The sequence below is a fragment of the Abrus precatorius genome, unplaced genomic scaffold (assembly GCF_003935025.1).
Source record: "Abrus precatorius isolate BTA unplaced genomic scaffold, Abrus_2018 Scaffold5, whole genome shotgun sequence".
Classification (NCBI taxonomy): Eukaryota; Viridiplantae; Streptophyta; class Magnoliopsida; order Fabales; family Fabaceae; genus Abrus; species Abrus precatorius.
Window position 1 is genome coordinate 23330378 of NW_020874395.1, and position 19325 is coordinate 23349702.

General features: G+C 34.6%; 1 pseudogene; it reads left to right on the forward strand.

Annotated features, from left to right (window-relative positions):
* The first annotated feature begins 1008 nt into the window (after nt 1-1008).
* LOC113866927 lies at nt 1009-18848 on the forward strand (annotated as a pseudogene).
* The last annotated feature ends 477 nt before the right edge of the window (nt 18849-19325 follow it).

Consider the following 19325-nt stretch of genomic DNA (forward strand, 5'->3'; position numbering starts at 1 on the left):
TCTTAATTGAAAATTTTTTAACAACTCTTTTTTTCTCTTCTTCTATTATTTTATTTTTTAAAAACAATCATTTAATAAGAATTGATATATCATAATTATGTATAACCTATTAACATAGACAATATTTTATTTATATTTTATATTATAATAATTATGATGACAAATTTAATTTTTTTAAATTAAAAAATAACAACATTTATCCTTAGTAATTTTGTTGCAATATTTTTTTTTCTTTTATAAAATGTTATAATGAGAATGACAAATTCAAAATTCTCCAATTAAAACTAATTAATTATAACAATTAAAGTAAATTAAACATTATTAAAAATCATAACAATGAAAATGAATTTGATTTGATTTTGAAATCTTTAGGTAATCGTTCCATTTGTATATTTAAAACTTTTATATCGTAATGAATGAATAAGTAAAGAAAATATAATGTTTTAACTCTGAATTAAGTTAAAATATTATATTTAATTTCTATATATATATATATCATTTGTTTCAAAATTTTACGAATATTTTTCTTTACATACTTTTAAAATTTTTTGAGTATGAAGTCTAAATCTTCACAACTATCGAAAGACTTTCGATCCGAGAAAGATAGAGGTTAGTGTTTAAAATGTTATAGAAGTATTTTTTATATTAACATATAAAATTATATTTATTTATTAGAATTTCATATTCTAACTATATGATTATTCAAAATTTTCAGATTGAAATATAAGTTCTAATACTTTTGAAAATTTTCCTGAGAGCATTCAATTGCAAACACAAAGACCAGTGCTTCCTAATGGAAAAATTCAGTCATTTTGTAGATTTACAATTAGTTTCTAAAATATAAATCAAAATACAGGTATGATAGATAAAAATATGAAATTAATATAAATATTTTTTTATTGATATAATTATTTATTATGTTATATTCTTAAAATTATATATTTTTTAATTTGAAAAAATATTTAAATCAGATTCACTGAATATTGACCTTTTTTGTAGGACCAAGTAATGTATCAGGTAATGTTTAAATTACAAGAACATTCTAATGTACCATCACTAAATTATACATATTTTAATTTTACAATACTATTTCAATATGTATGATATTGTTTGTAAATAAATTTGTTTATATAACAATATAAAAAAAATATTTTAATTTACATACATTACCATATAATTTTTTTATGTATTTATACTGAAATTTTTATTGTTATCATTTTTAATAAAATTATGATAGTAATAATTTATTTATTTAGAAAATAAAATATTTGTTAATATCATCATTAAATTTTTTTAATTAATTTAAAGAATTTTAAAAAATTTCTAAGTAACTTGGTATTTATTTATGTATCTTTTAAAATTTATTACAATTATTACCATAAGAAATTTATTTATTATATTATATTTTAAAATAAATAATAATATGTATGACAATATATATATATATATATATATATATATAATTTACTTATTTATTTATTGACTTTTTAAAGATACAACATATTATTAGTTTTATTATTATCTTAATAAATATTATTATAATTTTATTAATTCTATTATTATTACATTGACAAATAATTATTTAAAATTATTTCATATTTTAAATTTATTTTAATTCTTTATTTTAATTAGAGATTAATTATAAAAATTTATCCATGCATATATTAGTATTAATATTATAAACTGTAGTGATATTTGCTTATTTATTTATTAATATATATTGATTATACACATATAAAGTTTTTCATAACTGCTCTTATAATTAATATTATATCATAGAAATCATAAATTAAAAATATGCTCACCTATAGTAGTGACTTGATAGAAATTGTAACCTTTTTTCTTATTTTAAAATATTTAATGAAAACAAAGGTTGAGAACCTTATTTGAAATGAATTTTATTTTATCTCGAATCGAAATTATGATTTATTGAAATTAAAACATAAGGTGTTACATAAAGGATATGTTGGACATGCATAATCCTATTGCACAGGTGTTTAGAATGGCAAGAGATAAATTATCTTCATCTGATGATAAAAATGTACGAATCAAGTTACTTGGTATAAGATCAAGAGAATCTCAACAGTATAACAAGCCGACCTTAGCTGAAATTGCTGCACTTATTGTTGGAGATTTTGGCCAATCTAATGGAAGGAGAGATATAATAATAGAGCATCAAACAAATGGGTTACAAAGAATATCAAAGTTACATCCTTCTTTCATGTCAATGCAATATCCATTATTATTTCCATATGGTGAGGATGGATTTCACTTAGACATTCAATATTCTTTTAATGATGGATGTACTGGATAGGGGAATAGATAGGCCCTACAAATAGAAAAAGGAAACCGAATACCTACTCGGCTAGTCTGAATCAGTATCTCTTCAAGATTAAAAGATAAGTAACTTAATTAAGATAATAATTAAAATATTATTTAAATCATGAAAAGGGCCAAAGTCAAGGCTGACTCAGGCCCATTAGCCCATTGCAGTGCCTATAAAAGAAAGATAGGAAGAACAGGTAAAGGGTTGACTTTTCATTATTGAATACCATTTATTACTCTGAGTCGGATCCTAACTTCAGCATCGGAGTGCCTTTTGCAGTTACCCTCCCACGTTAGCAATTGTCAGAAGGACGTCAGATCAGAGAATCGAAGACTACTGTTTCTCTAGCAAGAACATTTTGGCGCCCACCGTGGGGCCCGATTAGCCTCATTTTTTCAGAATTAAACATGGTAATGACGAGAAGCCAGCAGGAAGGAACCTCTCGGCAACAAATGGAGGGTGTCACACCAGAGGAACCAATACCTGAAGTGGTGATGCAAGGAGGAACAGAGGAGAGCATTTTAGCTGTACTGAGGCAGCTTAAGGCAGAAATGACGGAAATGAAGAAGGAGCGAGAGAGGGATGCACTGGAGCTCTCGGCCCTAAGAAAGGAAAATGCTAACTTAAGAGAAGAGATAAAGACACATGTTCCCTCCCAAACTACACCCGTCATCCAGGATCAAGGGGAATCCTCGGCGTTGTAAGAGAAGTCAAAGCAAGTTTATCAATCTGTAGGCAGAAATGACCGAGACGATCTTGTGAACCAAAGCCCATTCCTTCACCATATTCTGGAGGCTAAGCTGCCTGATAATTGGAGAGGGTTGGCAATAGACAAATACGATGGTACATCTGACCTTGGAGAACACGTGGATGTCTTTATAACACAAGTCGGTATGTACACAGAAAACAATGCTTTATGGTGTAGAATTTTTCCCACTTCCTTTCGAGGACCTGCACTTAGTTGGTTCACCCGACTCCCCCCTTTATCCATCGACTTTTTTGAAACTCTCACAAGACGTTTCAACTTGCAGTTTGCCACAAGTCGACCTCATCCCTTAACATCCCTGGCCCTAGTCAATATTCGCCAAGAAAAAGGAAAACCACTTAGAGCGTTCATGGAACGCTTTGGCCAAGTAACTCTTTCAATCCATAACCTGGAACCAGCAGTGGCTATGCACCACCTCACAATGGTCTTAAAGCCAGGACCTTTTGTTAATAGCATCTGCAAGAAATCCCCTCGTAGACCTAGACGAGTTAAGGAGTCAGGCTACAAAGTATATGCAGATGGAAGAATTATCCGAATACTGAAACCAGGTACGGATGGACCAGGGGTCCAATTCAAAAAATACAGAGAGAAAAGAAACTTTCAGGTCTAGGCAAGAAAATAAGGAGAGAAGAAGAAATGAGCCCGAAAGACCGCCCAGAGGACCCAAGTACCCTTCTTATACTACGCTTAACACTAATCGGTCTAGAGTACTTGATCAGGCATTGGCTACAGAAATTTTGAGAATGCCCAGACCAGACGCGCCAATACCCCTCCTCGGGCAGATAAAAGCAAAGCTTGCCGATACCATCAGAACAGGGGTCACATCACGGAAGAATGTACAGCTTTGAAAGATAAAATTGAAGAATTAATCAAGGAACGACATCTCAAAGATTTTGTGCAAAGAAGTCCTGCCGGTCAATCCAATAGCGGAAAGGACTATAACCCTGGACCACCGAGGAGATATGACAATAGACATGAACGACAAAGGAGTAGGTCCAGGGAACCTCTAACTAGACAACACGATGAACGTGAAAAGTATCGTAAAAGGGTCATTAATACCATAGCCGGAGGGTTTGCCGGGGGAAGGCCTACTAATTCGGCTAGAAAGAGACATTTAAGGCAAGTCAGGTCAATCAATAACATCTCGCTTGGAAGTAGGATTCGGATCCCCCAATTACTTTTACTGACGAGGACTTCCAAGGAGTGGACCCGGTACAAGACGACCCTATGGTGATCAGTGTGGACATTCTCAGCTGCACAGTCCGGAAAACACTCATCGATCAGGGAAGTTCTGCTGACATCCTCTACTGGAATACCTTTAAACAGCTAGGAATACTAGAAGAGGAACTTAAAGAATACAGAGAACCCTTAGTCAGTTTTTCGGGGGAACGGGTGGAGACTCGCGGGTGTATTGATCTTTACACCTCATTTGGAGCAGAACATGAAGGAAAGCGTATCAAGGTCACGTATTTGGTAGTTCATGCAAATACCTCGTACAATATCCTACTCGGTAGGCCGTCCCTAAACAAGTTGAAGGCCATAGTATCTACTCTGCACTTGGCCATGAAGTTTCCATCTAAGAGGGGCCGAATAGTTACAGTCCATGCCGATCAGAAAATAGCTAGAGAATGTTATTTTGCAAGTCTGCGTCTTAAACCTTTCCATGGGAGCAGCCGAGATGTCAATATTGTATCCCCTCGGCTGGGAGAGGAACTGCATGTAGAACTGGATCCTAGAACAAATGAGGGGTGTCGGGTTGAGCCCAATGAAAATAAACAACGTTTCCAACTTGGATCAAAACCTGAACACGTAACGTATTTGGGGGTCGGGTTGAATGTCCAAGAGAAGATGGTTTTTCAGAAAATACTGTTGAATAACACCAATTTGTTTGCTTGGTCACCTTCGGACATGCCTGGCATCGATCCGATTGGCCGGTCGGATTGCAGCCCTCGCTAGATTCTTGCCAAAGATGACAGAGAGATCTCGACCTTTCATTGAATTATTAAAGAAATCTCAAAAATTCGCTTGGTCCAATGAATGTGAGGTCACTTTCGCCCAATACAAGCATTTGTTAGCAACACCGCCTGTGTTGACAAAACCGAAGCCTGATCAAGACATGATTGTATATTTTTTGCCGTACCAGATAACGCCGTCAGTTCGGTTTTGCTTCAAGAAATACCTGAACCAGCTCCTGTATATTTCATCAGCAGAACACTCCAAGGTCCCGAGTCCCGGTATCAATTAATGGAGAAAGTGGTGCTTGCCCTAGTCCACACAGCTCGTCAGCTAAGACACTACTTTAAGAGTCATCGGATGGTGGTGCGAACAGATTGTCCAATGTCCAAAATTTTAAGAAAACCTGAGCTGGCAGGTCAGTTGGTAGCGTAGGCAATAGAATTATCCCAATTTGATATACATTTTGAAAGCCGACGCCTCCTTAAAGCCCAAATACTTGCCGATTTTGTCAATAAATTCACAGCTCAACCACACACCAACTGGGACATGTGGAACTTACATGTTGATGGATCATCGAACCAATCCGGTAGTGGAGCAGGAATTATACTTGAAGGACCAAACACTGTAACAATTGAACAATCCATTTGGTTTGGATTCAAAGCCTCTAATAATCAAGCTGAGTACAAGGCCCTCCTAGCCGGCCTCAAACTGGCAAAGGATGTTGGAGTAAAACGTATCACTTGTTGGAGTGATTCAAAGATAGTGGCCGAACAGGTTAATGGAACATATCAGGTGAAGGACTCGGTAATGCTCTAATATTACCAAGAATTTAAAAATATAGAAGCTGAATTTGACGAAGTATATGTTCAATACACCCTGAGAGCAATGAACGAACGAGCCGACAGGCTAGCTAGCCAACAAAAACCAGGACAGTTGCAAAGCGTGGCTCACCAAGAAATTCTCCAACCCAGCATCGCCAAACAAGAATGCATAGACATAGAGAATTTACCTCATAATTGGATGACCCCACTCATCCGGTACCTCACTGATGGCAGCTTACTAGAGGATACAACTTCAGCTAAGAAAATAAAAACACATGCAGCCAAATACCTTATTCTCAACAAAGACTTGTTCAGAAGAGGAATTTCAACCCCTATGCTTAAATGCCTAGACGAAGACCAAGCTAACTACGTCATGAGGGAAATCCATGAAGGTATTTGTGGTACCCATTCAGGCGGACGAACTATGGCAGCAAAAATACTCAAAGTCGGATACTACTAGCCAACGATCACTCAAGATTGCCATTTGTTCATGAAGAAATGCATTCCCTGTCAACAACACAGTCCTCACCTACACCAACATGCCGATACCCTTCGCCCCATTAGCTCTCCTTGGCCTTTTGCCATTTGGGGAATGGACCTCCTCGGTCCTTTCCCTTTAGCAAAAGGGCAATGTAAATTTCTCCTTGTCGCTGTGGATTACTTCACCAAATGGATTAAAGCTGAACCCCTTGCCACCATCACGGCCAACAACGTATAGAAATTCACTTGGAAAAACATCATTACACGGTTCAGCCTCCCTCATGCACTAATTACATATAATGGGCTTCAATTTACAGATCGCTGATTCAATGAGTTTTTGGAAGGCCTGCATATCAAGCACAGAGTTACGTCTGTTGAACATTCTCAGACTAATGGCCAGGCTGAGGTTGCAAACAAAGTGATCTTACATGAATTAAAGATGAGGTTGGGTTCGGTAAAGGGAGAATGGGCAGAGAAACTGCCCGAGATATTATGGGCTTATCGGTGCACGCCGCAAACCACAACAAAGGAAACTCCTTTTCGGCTTACCTATGGTACTGACGCCATGGTGCCAGTAGAGATTGGAGAACCTTCATTTCGGAGGAAGAATTTTGAGGAATCGACTAATGAAGAGGCCCTGGCCATCAACTTGGACCTAATAGATGAGATACGTGACCAAGCTGCCATTATGACCGAGGCTAGCAGAAGAATGATGGCTAGAAAATTTAACTCCAAAATCAGTCCACGACAATTTTATGAAAATGACTTAGTATGGCGAGTAACCGGAGAGGCACGCAAGGATCGGCGAGAAGGGAAGCTAGCAGCCAACTGGGAAGGCCCCTTTTGGGTAACAGCAAGATTAGACAACAGAGCATACAAGTTGGAAACATTGGAAGGAAAACTAATATCGAGGACCTGGAATGTCACACATTTGAAGCATTATTATAGTTAAAGCTTTGTAATCTGTAAACGGTGTACTCTTTTCCTCTCCCAGGTTTTGTCCTCTTAAAAGAAAGTGAAAAGGGGTTTTCCTGGAAAGGTTTTTAACGAGACACCTTATCAATAAAATACTTCTTTTCACCTATACGGTTTTCTATACATCAGCGTTTTCTTTCAAGCACTTCATTGAATTACATTCCCTCCCGAGTACCCCTACTCGGCTAAGGACGAATCATCATTAAAATTCCCTCCCGAGTACCCCTATTCAGTTAAGGATGAATCCATCAAAATTCCCTCCCAAGTATCACTTGGCTAAGGTTGAATTATTTCCCTCCCAAGTACCCCTACTCGGCTAAGGATGAATCATCATTAAAATCCCCTCCCGAGTACCCCTACTCGGTCAAGGATGAATCCATTAAAATTCCCTCCCAAGTATCACTTGGTTAAGGTTGAATTATTTCCCTCCCGAGTACCCCTACTCGGTCAAGGATGAATCCATTAAAATTCCCTCCCAAGTGTCACTTGGCTAAGGTTGAATTATTTCCCCCCCCCGACTACCCCTACTCGGTCAAGGATGAAGCGTTACTAAAATTCACAACGTGGCACTTGGTTAAGGTTAAATTTATTTCCCTCTCGAGTACCCCTGCTCGGCCAAACGAAGAGTTAATTACTAATCTAAGAACGAATACCATTATATATCTTTATATGTAACAAAAAAGTTGTCGGTTAACTTGTTTTAAAGAAAATTGGGAATGACACAAAGGAGTTAGAACTTCTATTTCTTTGTCAAAAAGGATTACAAAAATTTGGGCACTATCGGCCCATGAATACAAAAGAAAAATTAAGACACTCAATTTCCTTCATCTCCAACATCTGGACATGAGGTGTCAGGACCGGCTACCTCTACATCAGGGGCTACAGCATTGTCATTTATATTCACTCTTGGAGGGGCTTCAGCGTCAGGTTCTAGATCTTCATCTACATCATTATATGGCAAAAACCTACCACTGAAAAAATCTCTCGTAAGATGGAAGTGGAAGTCAGAGGGCACTTGGCAGAAACCATAGCACTGGCGAACGGCATGGTTAAAACCTGACTCATGTTCAATAGCCACTTGGACTGAACACTTGTCGGCAAAGGCTTTTATTTCACCATCAGTCTTTTGCCTTTCAGCGGTCAATGCCTCCTCCATCTCAACAGATTTGGCCCTCAGAGACTCCTCCAATCCTACAGATTTTACCCTCCAAGCCTCCATTTCCTCTTCCCTTGCCTTCAGCGCTCGCTCGGTAGCTTGGAGCCGGTTTTCCACTATATGATAGTGTTCTTTATATTGAACAACCTCGGCTTCCAAAGCTTTATTGGTTTCGGCTAGATTTAGCTGAATCTCTTCATTTTCTGCGAGAGCTTGCTAGTGACAGCGTACTCGTTTTGAACCTTCCTCATCTCCCGTGTGGGCTCCAGAGCCAATCGGCGGAGCATCATCATAGCTCGAATTTGAAACTCCGAGAAGTATTTCCACACGGATTCAATTTCAAGGTTGCTGACCGCTTCCTTTCCTGCGTCCAAAAGCAGGTCAGGAGCAACTGCTCGGCCAGCATGAACACCTTGATTGAGGAAGGTATCGGTCAAGAAGAAAGGAGGGAAGACACTATTCGAGGAGCTGCCAGCGCCAGACACCAGGTCACCCCGGCTTTGAGGTCAGCTCCCATCCGAACCACTCGGTCTTCCCGAATGGGAATGCTTTCTCCTCTTCTCTTTTTCTGCTTCTTTGCCCTTCTCTTTCTCCTTGCCCTTGTCCTTACGCTTTTTCGGTTGATTTTCCGCAATGACAAGGTCTCGGGGAAGAGGTTGCGGCTCGGTCGCAATAGGAATATGGTCTATTTGAGGATGTTGGTGCTCCTCGATGGGTGTGTTCTCATGTGCCTTAGACTTCAGAGTTTTACGATATGTTGGCACGTGAACACCGCGCTGAGCCATTAAACCTACAATTAAAGCAGATAGTCAAATCAATATCACTTAAGTCAAAAATAAAACCACAATGACGTAACATACCATCCATGTCCAGGCGAGGTTGAGGAGATTTTAATACTAAAAGTATATGTCGGGCAGGAAGGTCTCGGGGGAGAGACTTTAAATAATTTAGGGCCGCTAACTCCCTAGCTGACAACATGTCCTCAGGAATCCAGTCATACCGGTGAGGCACCCGGGTCCAGTGGAAAGGAAAAAGAGGATTATTTTCACTATCAAAGAAAAAATTTCTACCTACGGGGTGGACGGTTACTTTGAAGAAATCGGTTTTAAAACCCTTAAAAGACGAAGCATAAGGCTTAAACAAAGGCAAATCTGGTTGCCTTATTAAGGATATCCATCTTGCCAAGTTCGATGGACGAGTACAAAAAAAATGAAGAAACAAGCCTACACTAGGTTCTATGTAATGAAATTTACAAAGCACTCTAAAAGCCTGAATAGCCGCCCACCCATTTGGATGGAGTTGTGTCGGCGCTACATTTAAAACCCTTAACACTCCTATTTGAAAGTCATTAAAGGGCAATTTTATACCTAGCTCTCTAAACATATACTCATACACGAAGAAGGTGTCGGCCATCCCGACACCTCCTCGAAAAACAAACTCAGGGTCTTCGGTTTTGTCTCCACAACAAGGATTAATGAATATGGGATAGGGATCGGATGGCTCCCACAATGAAATGTCCACATGATCAACAAAAGATTGAAGATCCTTATTTCTTTTATATCGAGATAAGTAGGCAGCTACCTCACCGTGTACCCACTCGTATCCGGGAATCGTACAAGGGGGAAATACTGGTCTCTCCCTAGGGTGGCTCATGCTCGGTAATGGTTCAGAAGAATCAGAATCGGTGGACTCTGACGATTTGGCTTCGTCATTGCACTCCCTAAAGCAAATCTCTACGTCTTCATGACCCCCACTCGGTCCTGAACCAAATGCTACCCCCCTTCGGTTTTCTCAGCACGTTGACTATCGACACTAGTTGGCATAGACGACTCTGACAACGAGTCTTCCCATTCTAAGGATCCGGCCATGATAAAAGTAAGGAAAGAACAAAGCGTACCTCACAGTAGTCGGTTTGAAAAAGAAAGTTTGAATACCCTTCGGTTTGGAGCGACAATATGTACTTCTCGGTATAGAGACAAAGTGGAGAACAAAGTGCTTGGACCACCACGTATTTATAAAGGGCCCTTGGGCATGTGAAAGGTCACACCCTTCCTTAACTGATAGATCTATCCTAGATCAAACGGTCAAGATCGAGTACCCTTTCGTTTCATGCACACACATGAGGAAACCCTAAAAAAGTACTCGTGGTTCTAGAATAATCCATTTCCATTATTTATTATTTATTTTTATAAATTTTTATTCTTTATTTACTAATTTCTTTGGATTATATTCACTTTTTTGAAGAATCGAATACCCCCTCGGTATTCCTTATTACTCACAGAACCGAATACTCCTCTCGGTATTCCTTATTACTCACTGAACCGAATACCTCCCTCGGTATTCCTTACTCACTGAACCGAATACCCCGCTCGGTATTCTTTCTTTTCCACAACACCGAACACCCTCTCATTCAAATATTTCCCTAAAATTTTAAGCCCTCAAATCGTACCTCTTTGGGCTTGGGGGACTAGTCTACTGGATAGGGGAACTGATAGGCCCTACACATAGAAAAAGGAAACCGAATACCTACTCGGCTAGTCAGAATCAGTATCTCTTCAAGATTAAAAGATAAATAACTTAATTAAGATAATAATTAAAATATTATTTAAATCATGAAAAGGGCCAAAGTCAAGGCTAACTCAGGCCCATTAGCCCATTGCAGTGCCTATAAAAGAAAGGTAGGAAGAACATGTAAAGGGTTGACTTTTTATTATTGAATACCATTTATTACTCCGAGCCGGATCCTGACTTCAACATCGAAGTGCCTTTTACAGGTACCCTCCCACGTCAACAATTGCCAGAAGGACGTCAGATCAGAGATTCAAAGACACAATGGAAAAAATAGAACAAAAAGAAACAATTTGACAATAAGAGAATACTATGCATATCGAATACAACAAAGAAACTTTGAAGCAAAGACTCTTATTTCTGCTGGTCGGTTATTCCAACAATATATTGTTGATGCATATACAACCATAGAAGAAGATTGACTACGATGGATTAGGCAAAATCAAACAATTTTACGCACAGAGTTGTACAAAAATGTTTGTGATGCAGTTGTTCGTGGGGATACAATAGCTGCTGCTACTGGAAAAAGAATTGTATTGCCTTCTTCATTCACAGGTGGTCCACGATATATGGTCCAAAACTATCAAGATGCAATGGCCATATGTAGAACGTTTGGGAATCCTGATATTTTTATCACTTTTATTGCCAATCCAAAGTGGCCCGAGATTCAGTATATGCTTGATCAAATTTCAGGACAACTGGCTAATGATAGGCCAGATGTTAAAACAAGAGTTTTAAAAGATGAAACTTGATCAACTAATAAAACACGTAGTGGATGGATAGTACTTTGGTCAAGTTATATCAGGTAAAGAAAAGTATTATACTAATTTTTTAATTTATAAATTTAATCTTATTCTTACTAATTATTTATTATATTTTTTCCTTCTTTTAGCTATATACACTATTGAGTTCTAAAAAAGAGGTCTACCACATGCTCATATCCTAATATGGCTTCACCAAAATAATAAGTATCTAACACCACAAGACATAGATAAAATAATATCAGCATAATTACCATCTCAAGTGGATGATCCAGTTGGATTCAATGCTGTTTCACAATTCATGATACATGGACCATGTGGAACTACCAACAAAAATGCACCTTATTCTTACTAATTATTTATTATATTTTTTCCTTCTTTTAGCTATATACACTATTGAGTTCCAAAAAAGAGGTCTACCACATGCTCATATCCTAATATGGCTTCACCAAAATAATAAGTATCTAACACCACAAGACATAGATAAAATAATATCAGCATAATTACCATCTCAAGTGGATGATCCAGTTGGATTCAATGCTGTTTCACAATTCATGATACATGGACCATGTGGAACTACCAACAAAAATGCACCTTGCATGGTTGATGGCCTTTGCAATAGAAATTATCCTAAAAAGTTTACTGATGAAACGACCATAGATATGGATGGTTTTCCTACTTATAGTAGACAGGATGATGACAGACATGTCAAAAAAGGAGATATCAAGTTAGATAACAGGTTTGTTATTCCATATAATTTAGATTTATTACTCACATTTCAGGCACATCTAAATATTGAATGGTGCAATAGGTCCAAGGTTATAAAATATCTCTTCAAGTACCTCCACAAAGATCCAGATAGAGCAATCATGGTAATTGAAGAAAATAATTTTGTCCAAAATACAAACAATTCAATGCAGATTACACAAGTTGATGAGATCAAAATTATTTAGACTGCAGGTATGTAATTTTATATATAAATAAATTAATTTAATTAACCATTTAATTAAAATAATTATAAATTCTTTTTTATGCTAATTTCTCTAATACCATAAATTTATATATTATTTTAGGTATTTATAATAAATTTATAATTATTAAGATTTAAAATATTTAAATTCACTATAGAATATATTACATAAACAAATTTACTATAATTGCATTAGATTACAATTTATTAAAATTATTTATAATATTTTACATAACGTAACAATTGAAATTATAATTGATTCATATTTATTATCTTTGAATTATATTTAAAGAAAGTTTATTAGAATTGATGCTTATATAATCTTAATAAGGATAATAACAAACTATTACGAATGACAATTTAATAAATAATTACTAATATTTTATATATATAAAAATAATATTCTATAATTATAATTAAATAATGTTATTAAACTATATATTTATTACTTATTGTATATTTATTAAGTGTACTAAATTATATATAATTTTTATAAATAAGTATTACTAAATAAATAATAGTAGTTGTTATACGTTTAAATTTTTAGTCTTTATTAATTAAATTTTATATTGACTTTGATATTAAGTGTTATATTTTTTATTTTTATTTTTAAACAACATTGAACATATTTTTTCTTTTTTATATACTCAGACTTTTATGAATTTATAAATATTATAATTATTGCTCATATTTCAGATATGTGTTAGCATGTGAAGCAAGTTGGAGAATTTTTAACTTTGACATACATTATAGAAGTCCAGCTGTTATGAGATTGATCTTCCATTTACCAGGAGAAAATTCAGTTACTCTACAAGATTCAGAACAGTTGCCAACAGTTATAAGAAGAGAAGGAATAGAACAAACCATGTTTACAGAATGGATGAAAATGAATTCTATAAATTCTGAAGCATGCATGCTAACATATTCTGACTTTCCTACAAAATTTGTTTGGGATGATAGAAACAAAAAATGGAAACAAAGGCAGTCTGGAAGAACAATTGGAAGAATTTATTATGCTCATCCAACATTTGGTGAAAGATATTACTTAAGAATTTTGTTAAATATTGTTCAAGGACCAAAAAGTTACGAAGAAATCAAGACAGTTGGTGGAGTGACACATAAAACTTTCAAAGAAGCATGCTATGCTCTTGGCCTTCTAAATGATGATAAAGAGTGGAATGATGCATTGAATGAAGCAAGTCATTGGGCTTTACCTTCTCAGTTAAGAGAATTATTTGTTAAAATTCTTCTTTTTGGTGAGGTTACAAATGTTAAGAAACTATGGGATAACAATTGGCAGACACTATCTGATGATATTCTTTATAAAAAAAGAAGGTTATTTCATCACTTTGGTTTGGAACTCACAGAATAACAGATCCAAACTTATTGTTTGATTGAAATTGACAAGATATTGATGAGAAATGGAAAGGTCCTCTCCGACTTCAATGGAATGCCTTTACTTGATAAATCAGCAGTAGAAGTGATGGACAATAGATTGATTAGAGAGGAACTTGATTATAATATTGAAGAGTTGAAATTGGAACACTAGATATGCTACCCATTACTGAATGACTGATCAATTGGATTTTTATAACATTATTTCCTCTCATTCCTAGCTCATTAATCCTCTTTTGTGCCTAATTGGTTGAATTGGATCATTTTATGATGTTTGGATTTTATTTGAGCTTTATTTAATTTTTCCAGTATTTGGCAAATTCTGATACTATTTTGGTTTCTAGACCATATCTTGAGTTGTAGAACTCCTTTCATTGTGATTCTTGATTTTTAGGAAAGCTAAGAGAAAGGTGCACAATTCTTATGAAGAGGTCAGAAACCAATTCTGATGATAAGAAGCTAGAACTGGGCTTGGAAAAAGTTAGAACGCTGCAGTCACAGACCCTAAGCAAGGTGCAGTATTTGGGCCATATCTCAGTCCACAGACATCCGATTAAGCCCATTCTAGTGGCGTTTTGAAGCTAACATCCAAGGCTACAATTGTCCTTCAGGCCACGAACCAAAAAGAGGTTGTTTTTATAGCCAAAAAAATGGAACAAAGTGATGAACGGAATTTTTGAATTTTGAATTTTGAATTTTAATTTTTTGGCTCCTCTCCTCTCTTCTCTTTTTTCATTTTTTTTCTCCCCTTTTACGACTTGTTTCCCTCCATCCACGAAGGCTTAGATTTCCATCTAGTCCAAGGATTGAAAGAGGGCTGAGATACTCTTGAGGATTGGTTTCGCAATTTATTCAACAAATTCGGTTTCATCTCTTCCTTCTTTCTTCTTTTACTAATTATGATTTCGAATTGAAGTTCTTCATTTGGATTGATAATTGTGCAGCTGTTTGAAGACATTTTATTCAGTTGATGTATGTAATTAATTCTTGAAGGAGTGTGAATTAGATTTTCAGGTTTGAGATCTAAGATTAATGGCATTGGTGAATTAAATTAACACAAATCGATTAGGTTCTAGAGGTTTTTGAACTTTGAGCGAATTGTGTGTTAATCGAATGCATGAGGGTTCTCACGTGAATGCTTAATTTGAATTGAGGTTTCATTCAAATTTAATGTTAATCACTAATTTGTTGGTTGATGCATCTTCTTGGAATCCAGTGATAGAGCGGTCGTAGTTCTTCTAAATTCTTGGATTAGAGTTTTTAATTATTTTTAACTTTTGATTCTAATTATTTATTCTATAAATCAAATCCCCTCTAAAAATTTTATAATTGTATAACGTTATCATCGTTGGGAGACGACTCAGATTGCACCACTTACTACATAATTTTTATGCAATTCGATTTTTATTAATTTGTTCGAGGCGACACTAGCGATCAATGACCAACAAAGACAAATATACAATGAAGTTCCTAATGCGGTCTTTGCTAATGTAGGTGGACTTTATTTTGTGTATGGCCACGGAGGAACTGGAAAAACTTTTCTTTACAAGACTATCATTTCTAAACTAAGGAGTGAGAAAAGAATAGTACTTGCTTTTGCATCTTCGGGTACTCAACCACTTCCTTATACTTGATTTTATATTTTTATTAATTATATATTTCTCATATTTAATACTTTTTATTATATTTCTAATATTAATTATATATTTTTATTATTAACTTTTGTACTTACACATGTAGTATCTTATTTTTATTTTTCAAATTTTAAAATTTACAAATATAAAAATTTCAAATCTAATTAAAATTTCAAATCTAATTTTTTGTTTTATTATATTAATATAAATTAAATTTTTCATTAATACTTACAATAAAAAAATACATTATCTATAAAACTTATAAAATATTCTTTTATTAAATAAAATAAGACAAAAATATTATTTTATTAATATTACACACATTAAAATTCTAAATTTTAGTATTAACATCATCAAAATTATTGTCTGTTTGTCATAAAAATTAGAAAAATATCTATTATATACATGATTTTATTAACAAATCTAAACTATTATATACATGATTTTATTAACAAATACTTTCATAAACTATTATATACATGATTTTATTTATGTCTCATTTATTCTTACTTTAAAATTTTATAGGTATTGCATCATTATTACTTCCGGGTGGTAGAACAGCTCACAGTAGATTTCAAATACCATTAGATCTTTTTGAAGAGAGCACATGTTCAATCAAACAAAATACTCAGTTTGCTCAGTTAATAATTCAAACAGATCTCATTATTTGGGATGAAGCACCAATGATAAATAGATTGGCTTTTGAGGCTCTTGATAGGTCCCTCAAAGATATTGTGGGTTATTGATAGTCATATTTTAGTACATTTTTCTCTCCATGTTTTTGGTTTAATTGAGCTTCATTAGTGCATTATTTTGATGTGTTAGTTTAGATTTGTTTTAGTAAGTAATTTAGGATTTAAATATAAATCTTTCTTAATTCTTGCCATAATTTCTTATTTTGACATAGTTTCTTAGAAAGACCATATCTAGAGCTACACTACTCGGAATTGGACAAAATTGGTGTCCCTGGAAAGATAAGACATAGATCTACAACTTCTCTGTTGGGAGAAAAGACCAGTTCAAGCATCTTCAGGTCCAAAATTGCATCAGAATGTTGCAACCCTGCACTGAAATTTTCAGAATTTGATTGTATTGTTGATTTTACTTAGTTAGGTGTTTAGGAACCTCATTAGGGAGTTGGGCCTTAATTAAGCCCAATTATTTTATCTTTAAATAGAGGTTATGACTCTATGTACGAATCCTTGTTTTTCTTTTGCCGCAATTTTTTTTAGGAATAAAAAAGTCTCTATTTTAAATTCTTTCTTCTTTTATTTTCGTCTCTCTACTTCCCATCTTTTCGTATTTTCTGGTTTTGGCCGAAGCAAGCATGATCATGAAGTAAGGCTAATCCATCAATCGGTTCAAGGTTTCAAGAACTACATTGCATTTGAGTTTCGGGTTAGGTTCTATCGAATTCTCGCTCTTCCTCCTCTTTTCTGATTAGGATAATTATGTTTTTCATGATATTGAATTTTCGTTTGCATTCTAAACAGAGAATGAGAATTTCAGATTTGAAATAAATGAATTCACCTAATTCAATAAATCAAATTTTCTGAATTTTGTTAGAGCATTGGATTTGCGATTGCAGTTCTTGTTTTGATGGAATTCATAATCTAGATTTGGATTTTGGGTTATTAATGTTGTATTGAATGTTGATTGGAAATTTGTTGGAATTATATTCATGTAACAATGAGAATTGCATTGTAGTGATTGAGATCTTGATTCGGTTGAACTTCATATTTCGTTTCATTAGAATTATTCTCTGTTCTTTTCTTTTCTATTGTTTATAATTTAATTCAAAACAATCCATCCCTAAGCTAATCTGAAATTAAATGATGGAACCAGAAACATAATGTATCTTATGTCCTTGTGAGATGACCTAGGTTTACTCCTTCTATTGCAAAATTTTTAAGAAAATCTAGTTTGTTTGATACCATTGCGACGTGGTTATCAATTATAAATATCCTAACAGTATGTCTAAGCCATTTGGAGGAAAAACAGTACTTCTTGGAGGAGATTTTAGACAAATATTACCCGTAATACCAAAAGGACAACGATAAGACATTGTTCAAGCATGCATGAATAAGTCGTATTTGTGGGATCATTGCAAAATTTATATGTTGTCCAGAAGTATGAGAATTGTCAACAACTCCTCTTCAAGTAAGGAAAATTCCTTGGCACATGAATTTAATAAATGGCTCATACAAGTTGAAGATGGAAACATACCAACAATTAGTAAAGAAGGAGAAGACATTCCCATGTGGATAAAAATTCCAAGCCAATATCTACTCAAGCCAATGGAGGATTCACTCAAGCAAATTTTTGAAAGCACATATCCAAATTTTCAACAACAAATGCGGGATGAAAAATACCTTCAAGAGAGGGCCATACTTACTCCTTTAAATGATATTGTTGATGATATTAATAATTATATCATAAACATGGTTGAAGGATCAATAAAGTATTACAGAAGCTCTGAGGAGACTGACAAAGCAACTGATAAAATAACTGAGCAAGAGCTTATATATCCTGTAGAATTCTTGAATACTTTAAATTTCAATGGATTTCCTCCCCATTGCTTGCAACTCAAAGAAGGAATGCCAATTATGCTACTTAGGAACATCAATCTCGCATTAGGAATGTGCAATGGAACAAGACTCCTTATCATACGTTTAGGAGAGTGGATAATTGAAGCAAAAATAATTACAGGAAGCAACATTGGTGCTAAAATACTTATTTCGTGGATAGTTTTAACAACAAGTGACTCCAAGTGGCTTTTCCTTTTAAGAAGAAAATAATTTCCAATAAAGGTATGATGACAATAAACAAAAGTCAAGGACAATCATTAAATTATGTTGGATTATATTTGTCAAAACCTGTATTTAGTCATGGTCAATTATATGTTGCATTGTCTAGAGTAACGTCAGCAAAAGGAATAAAAATCCTTATTATTGAAGAAGATGACAAATATATAGGATATACAAAAAATGTTGTATATAAGGAAGTATTTTACAATCTTCCTCAATGTAATTATATTTAATGTAATAAATTTTTTATTATATTTATATATTTTTATATTTAAATTATATATTTTTTATTTTAAAATAAATTAATTTAATAAAAATAAAATAAACCCGTGCAACACACGGGCATATTTACTAGTTATTTTGATTCTAGAAAGAAAGAGAGTAATTTAATTTAATTTCTTAAAGAAGAAAATATTAAATTAGTTCATAGAATTTCGATTGAAGAAACACTTTGAGGCGTCTAAGTGTGGAAGAAATGGAGTTACGGTTTTGAGGCTTCTTTTTTGGCGCAATACACGCATGAGAGAATATTTTTTTATTCTCCCTCGCCACCACGAAATTCTTTCACGCTGCTTTCGATTTCTCCCTCTATTGGTTGTGTGTCGGTGAAGATGGTGATGAATGTTGAGCATTAGAGATTTAAGCAAAGGAGACAAGAAAGGATTGCAAGAATTGGTGTCAATTGAATTCGTTATAATCTCCGCTAGCTG